Below are 8,118 nucleotides of genomic sequence, written 5' to 3'. Positions count from 1 at the left end.
TTAGAGAACTATTACGATATGTAACACTCCTAACCCTTATCCGTTGCCGGAACAAGGTTACAGAGCATTAGGACTTTAAGGATTAAATACAAACATTTCACAATATTTAATAAACATATTCGAAACCAATCATAAATTACTCATATTGTCCCTTTTATGAGCCTTTGAGGCCAAAAATATGCATTTGAAATAAATCAGGACTTAACCAGAAACTCAGAAAATTTTTCCCAAATTTTCAAAAATTTTCTTAGGAGCAAGGGACACACGCCCGTGTCGTAGGCTGTGAGGGCATTTAATGTGAAGCACACGACTGTGTCCCAGCCCGTGTCTATACCTATGTAACTCTCTGACTTGGGTCACACGGCCAACCACACCACCATGTGCTAAGCCGTGTGTAAGGTGCAGGGGTCACATGGCCAAGCCACACGCCCGTGTGCTAGACCGCATGCAAAAACCTGGGCATTCTGTTTCGAAATTTTAATATGCAAGGGACACACGGCTAGACCACATGCCTATGTGCTAGGCCGTGTGTCACACACGGCTGAGACAGACACCCGTGTCTCTACCCGTATGGACGAAAATATGTCATTTTATGGCCTCTTTTCTCACCCATTCTTGACTTCAACCTACACACCTCAAATTTCATACATATAGGCCATAACAAGATCTCTAAAACAACCAATTCCTATATGTAATATGATCATATTATCACATATATTCTAACATTCTAATTAGAATATAAAACAATTCACACATGCAACTACCTATATCAACATGTTTTACCAATTTATTCATCACTAAGCCTAGGAACTATCCATCCATTAACCACACTAATACTATACCAAACATGTTAGAACCATTCATATATGAGTTAATTTGAACATAAACAAAATGTAATTCTTGACATTTACATAACCATTTCAACCCCTATACATGCTATATAAACCATAATATGTATTGCAAAATCTACCAGAACAAGTTTGATAGCGTGATTCGATGTTTTGTTCTGGTCTCCCAACTTCTCGAAAATCTACAGAGAACATTAAACAACACAAGTAAGCTTATTGAAGCTTAGTAAGTTCGTTTTAAACATAAAGCTTACCAAACATACTATAACAATTCATTTAAATAAAACATTCAATATACATTTCCTACCAATCACAACTTCAATTGATGAATTCACTTATTTCATATCAATATCAATAATAACTTTAAGTCTTCAAACATTAATTTCATATGTCACTTAACAACCCTTGTCAAATCAGAGAACGTCTTACGGATATGAGTACATTGTATATAGAAGCCGAAGGCTACACAGAAGCACATAAGTGCTAAACGGAAACCTGTAAGGGTTGAACAGAAGCTCATAAGAGCTTAACTGAAAACCAATAGGGTTAAACAGAAACTCATATGAGTTAACTAAAGCTCATGAGAGCTAAACGGAGACTAAACACAAAAGTTCGCAACAAATGTTGAACCTCGGTTTACTTGGGTAATTTTCCGTCAATTCCTCCTTTGCACTAAACGATTGTACTCAATCCCGCATTCCGTTCACTTCAGACATTCAATTCAATTTCATAATTTAATAATAATTTAATTTTCAACAAATGATATGAATTAATACATAATATCATTCATAAACTTAACACATAACATTAAATTTTCACCATACGAACTTACCTAGGTTAAATTGTAGAATTTGTAGTAGTTCAGAGACTATTCTGCTAATTTCCCTTTTCACGATTATCTACAAGCTCTTGATCTAAAATATAAAATTATTCATTCATTAGCATATATTTCAATTCTCATTCACTTCACAATTAATACCCTTTAATTTTTGAAATTACACAATTACTCTAACTTTTACAATTTTTCAATTTAGTCCTTCACCATTTAGTCTATCAAATAAGTTAATTTTTCTTAATTGAAAATTTATCTAATTATTACAAGCTACCACACAGCCTTTGATCAATATAATTTTAGTATTAAACCCTAATATTTAATCTTTTCACAATTTGGTCCTAAAATCAATTTCTATTGAAATCACTTGATAAAATAATCATATAATAAAATTAAAGCTCTAAATCCATGTTAATTCATCATAAACATCCAGCACTCATCAATGGTAACTTTAAAATTACCCATAGAATCAAAAACTAATGAAATAGATAGTTGGACCTAATTGTAAAAGTCTTAAAAACACAAAATGTCAAGAAAAGAGCAAGAATTAGACTTACATGAAGTAAAAATAAATAAAACCATCTTAAAACCTTCTCCTATGGTGTTTTTGGCTGAGAAATTGAGGAATAATAGCCTAGAAATCTTTAGAATTCAATTTATTTAAGTTAATTTCATGAAATTTACAATTTTACCCTTATTTCACTTTATTTTATTAATTCTCTGCTTGTGCCGTTTCACTCTTTTAATTTAGGAATAATTGCTCCATAAGTCCTCCTTTGTTCATTAATTAAACCATTTAATCACTATTTCTTCAATTGTCAAGTTTTACACCTTTTTCAATTTAGTCATTTTTACTTAATTAACCATCAAAACGTTAAAATTTTCTAACGAAACTTTAATACTAACTTAATGACACTCCGTAAATATTTATAAAAATATTCATGGCTCAGTTTATGAAATCGAGGTCTCAATACCTCGTTTTCGAAACCAATTAACCTAATAAATCTTTTAAAACACAATTCACTAATTCAAATGTCTTCCTAAAATCACATTTGGCTCATAAACAATAAATAATAAAATATATGAGCTCACTTGTCGGATTTGGTGCTCTCGAACCACTATTTTTGACATCACTAGAAATCGGGCTATTACACGATATGTACGCATATAGTGTTAAATCTTCCACCTATCAAAATGAACTCTATGGCATGCCAACTATACCCATAACTCTATCCAACAACGTTAATAGGACAAATATCATTACAATTAATCATATTTCATCAATAAGCATATATTCATGTATTCAACCAACCAAATTATTACAACTCACATAATCAAGTAAAAGCATACCTTCTGAATATATCATATTGTTAGATTACTATTTTCGAACATTTAACAAATCAAACATATACATATATTTATTTAACGAACTCGAATCATGAGAGCTAGGGGTGTTCAATTGGTTAACCAACCTGAACTACCTTTAACCGAATTAACCGACCGATTAACCGTTAACCGAATCAAAAAATTTTCAAAAAAAATTAACCGAATCGAACTTTTTCGGTTAATTCGGTCGGTTAACCGAATTAACCGAAATTTATATATTTTTTTATTTTTTGTTAAAATAAGTATAAAACATATAAAAAATAACTTACTTAACTGACCGATTAATTTATATTTCCAAAAAATTAACCAAACCGACCGAATACTTATATATTATAATATTATTTATTAAATTCGGTTAATTCGATTAGCCGAACGATTTCGAATTGAATTAACCGTTAATCAAACTTTCAAAAAATTATTAATCGACCCTCGACCGAATTAATTCGGTTAACCGACCGATTAACTGAATTAATTCGATTTTACCCGAAATTTGCACACCCCTAATGAGAGCACAAACTGGATTAGCTATTTGTCAACAGCTTTGCCTTTCCCTTTGCTTTCTGACGTCCCGACGTCATCTTTAGCCACGTACAATAAATTTAGATATACAAAATTCATTAATCATACAATTCAAACACGATTCAACACATTGTATTCATGAAGGCAATTTATTCAATTTAGTCCCCAAAACTCTAATATCCAGAACACACATAACCCATAATTTACCTGGTCAAATTTAAACTCGACTTAATAAATATAGTACATGGACTTCTTATAACCATTATTTATTATCAAACTTCAAGTTTTCGTTTCTTACAACTAGGTCCTTACTTACGCATAACTTAATTATATAATCTTTACTAATTCTAACCTATTTCAATACTTTTCACCAAAATTTCAACGTAAATAATTATAATCTTAACTACTACTAACATGCATGAATATAAACTATTAACATGAAGAGTTCTTAAATTTTCCCAACAATAAAACTATACCAAAGCTTATTAATTCTTAATTTTATCACTTGGGCTTACATTATCCAATATCAATCATTAATAATTCAATTAAAATTAAAGTTAAAACTCATCTATCTACCCAATTGAAGTTACATCAATGAAGGAATGGAGGAAATGTTTTGTTTTTCTTTCTTTTCTAGTGGACGATGTGAGAAAAGAATATGGTGGAAATGATATTTTCTCTCCCCACTTACTTTATATATATAATAATTAACAAACTAATTAAGTTAATTAGCTACTAATCTAAAGTTTAACTATCTAAATTTTAATTAGTGGAATGTGATGGCTCAACTTTTCATTAATCATTTTCATAACATTAAAATGGCTAAAATTCTTTTATAGCCTCAGGTTAATTTCCTACCTCTTGGTTTTAAATTTAAATCTTAATAATGGTTATCTTTTACAATGCAATCTCTATACTATCTTTAATAACCAGTTTAATTCAATAACACTTATTAGCTCGACCTTTCCAATTTGCACTTAACTCATATTTATTCCATTTTAAATTATTAACTAACTTTACTCAATTAATTCAGTACAAAACTGAATTTTACAACACCGTTGATTGTTATGTAAATTGATTGACTGAAATTGGTCTACCTTTGGAATCTAACAAAAAGACGTATTCGACTTAAGAATGACTTGCAAGATGTATAGGATAACATAACTTCCCAAGACAATTAAGATATGCAACTTAGTATTCTAAAGGAATTATATGCTCTTTTAGAACAAGAACAATTATTCTAGTTCCAAAAATCTTGTTTTAATTGAATTGTTAAAGGGTAACTAAGTTTTTTCATATGACTACGTAAGGAGGCAAGCTTATAAGTCTAAATTATGGTTGAAAACTAAGTCAAGTCAGTAGAGAAGTAGTTGGAGATTTTAACATTAGTGGTTTGACACTTTAAACAAACTTGTAATGCTCCACTAATGAGTGTCGAATCCACCAAAAATAAATTCTTACTCCTAAAACCTTAATTAAATTTGCAGTAAAGGGAGTAGAGTCGATCTCATTAAGACTGGTTTATCCGAATCTGTATTTTTTTTATAATCAAAACATGTTGTTGACAATTTTTGTGCCCACAACTATCATTAACCAATACAAAAAACAAAGGGGCGATTAAATCTAAAAAATAAATAAATAACAAAAACTAAATAGGAATAAAGATGAAGCAGAAATAAATAAAACAAAATTAAAATTGAATAAACCAATAAAATGAAAACTCTAGCTCTAGACTCAATTTTCACTTCGGCTTCGAATTGATCCTGGACAATAAATTTTCTCCTCCAATCAATAAGTAGGTTATAAAGATTAAGCATGAACCTCAAATCTTTTAATTCTTCCATGGTGGTAAATTAATTGTGTGAACAACCCGACAGTTAACTCTTACCAAGTGAACAACCCTAAAATCAACTTCTACGATTTAGCTCATTAACAGCCTTGCTAACTAGAAGAGCTCGACTCAAATCAACGGCCTCAACTGCACATGTCATTTAGACTTGATCTTTAACTCCCTTGACGAATCCAACCCCTCACTCAATTGGCTACATCAATTTGTTCTTTAGTGAACCGAATACAACAATTATAGATCATATGCATTCACCAACTGTATGCTGTCCAACACTGAACGAGAGGCGCCCTTCTCGATTTGATGTTAAAACAACATTGTGAGACGATTGAGTCTATCTCTTAAACCAAATAATTAACGAATACTAAACTTAAGAATATATGTGAAATTTTGAAGCCTTATAGTTGAAACATCAGTTAAAATCGGCCTAAAGTTAGAATAAATCTAACTAATCATAAATTGAAGAACAATAAAATAAAAGAAAAATAATCAAAAGAGAAATTTTATTAAAAAAATAAAATAAAAACTAAACAAAACAATTTTGGTGGCTATTGTACGCTACCAACATTTTTGACTTAACAAATATTGTAGAATAATAAGAAACTTATTTAACATCACACAACAACCTAATTATGGAAAAATGATAATCAATATTTGATCGTATTTAAGATAAGATATTAAATCTTTAAATTAGTACTCCCACTAACTTTTTGTAATAATAGCCCTTACTATTATATGGGGGTCTATTCTAGGTACTTCTAATGGGCTAAGACCCCTTTCAACATGTTAAAACCTTAAGTGGATCAACAAATTGCAACAAGCCTATTTGGGTAGGTAACATAACTTACCTATTGCATCCAATACAACTCCCAAATTAGTTAGGAGGTAACTTCTTATCTAAGCACATCATATGTGCTTTGCCTAACTTTTGACTCTAAAATCACATGGTCAAGTCTTTAAGCATCCGAACAACACGACTTTAATTGAGTAAGACCCATTTTAGCATGACTCACGCCTTAAATAGAAGGGAAGTCTTGAGTGACTCAACAAATCGTGTAGCAATTCTTGCTGCAATTTACCTCGATTTTTCATGCCAATCTTGAACTACCATCTTGCCCATATCATATGTGAATAATTTAGGAATGATTCCTAATTTATTGGTACCAAGAACAACCCAAAACAACCCCAAAAGCGCACAAAACTGTTGCTTTTCAAATTTAGTAGTTTGACTTCAAAAGTTGATTTTGACCCCTAAATTGATCCAAATCGAGCGTCGTTTTTTTTCCATGGTTCAATTAGCGAGTTAAGATTGCAAAAAAATATTTTTTACATAAAAATATTGTATATAAATACATAAAAAAAATCAACTATTACGCAAAATTGAAAAATTGCTATTTTCCAAATTCTGTAGTCTAACTTCAAAATCGGGTTTTGGATGCTAAACGGATCCAAATTGAGCACTATTTTCCTTATTTAATTCAATTAAAGAGTTAAGATTGCAAAAAGAAAAAGAAAAGAAAATTTACTACACAGAAAAATATTGTAGATAAATACAGAAAAATTAGAAATCAACTTATACGCAAAACCAAAACATTTTCATTCCAATCAGTTTAGACAAAAAAATTTCCCAATTATGAAAAGATTTCAATTTCAACAATAAATCAAAAGCAAGACAAATAAAAATATGCCAAACGAAACTCTGATACTATTGTTGGAATCAGATTAGTATGGTTTGATTCTAATACGACTCTCAAATTTGAACATATGCAAAATATGAAAATTTGGCAATGTATTCAATCTTGGTTTGTGTTGAGAATCGACCCGATTAAGCAGCAAACAAGTAAATATAACGGAAGAAATTGAGAAATTGAACATATAAATTTAACGTGGAAAAACCCCTCCAAAGAGGATAAAAAACCACGGGTAAAGATAATTTTACTATAATGATAAAAGAATGAAGAGTACAAAATATGAAGATAAAAACTAAACCCCGAAAATAAAGAACCCTCAAAGCATAAACATAAAATTCTCTAAATGTGTTATGAGTTCTAATCTCTAATGAGTGTATTTTTTAAAGTTTTAAAAGAGCCTATTTATAGGCTAAATTCATAGGTCAAATAGTAACAAAATAATCTAGACTAATCAGAGTTGATTGAAACAAATAAACAGAGTTTAACTGAAAGATTATTTCTCAAATTTGACTGAAATAGGAGTCATACTCAACAAATCTCCACCTTGACTCATATTTCCACAATGCCATCTTTGCCAAAGTCCCGCTATGGGCCTATCTTGAACTATGCGGGGAAGTAATTGAGTCGAATTTGTGCTTAGAAATTGGAAGACTTCTAGCATTCGACTTGTACACTGCTAAATTAAAATTAACCTGAGTCTGATTTTCACGAACACAGTGCCCTAACTTTTCAAAACATGCATCCAAAAAAGAACCTCTCTTCAATGAAACGATCATACATTTTTCCCTCCTATGACCAAGTTGTCTCTGCTCCAAACGAGTTGACTTCGACTTCGACTCCGTAACGGACAAGGAACGTTCGATTTCACCGGTCACTGTAGAATCTTCTAGAATGTAAAGGCTGCCGGTTCTTTTATCTTTTAACAAAACAAGAGCTCCACGAGATACTTTAATGTCGCTCGACTCGATGTTGATTCTGCATCCTTTCAAGTCTAAA

The sequence above is a fragment of the Gossypium raimondii genome, chromosome 12 (genome assembly GCF_025698545.1).
Source record: "Gossypium raimondii isolate GPD5lz chromosome 12, ASM2569854v1, whole genome shotgun sequence".
NCBI lineage: Eukaryota > Viridiplantae > Streptophyta > Magnoliopsida > Malvales > Malvaceae > Gossypium > Gossypium raimondii.
Note: the sequence above shows the minus strand (reverse complement) of the source record.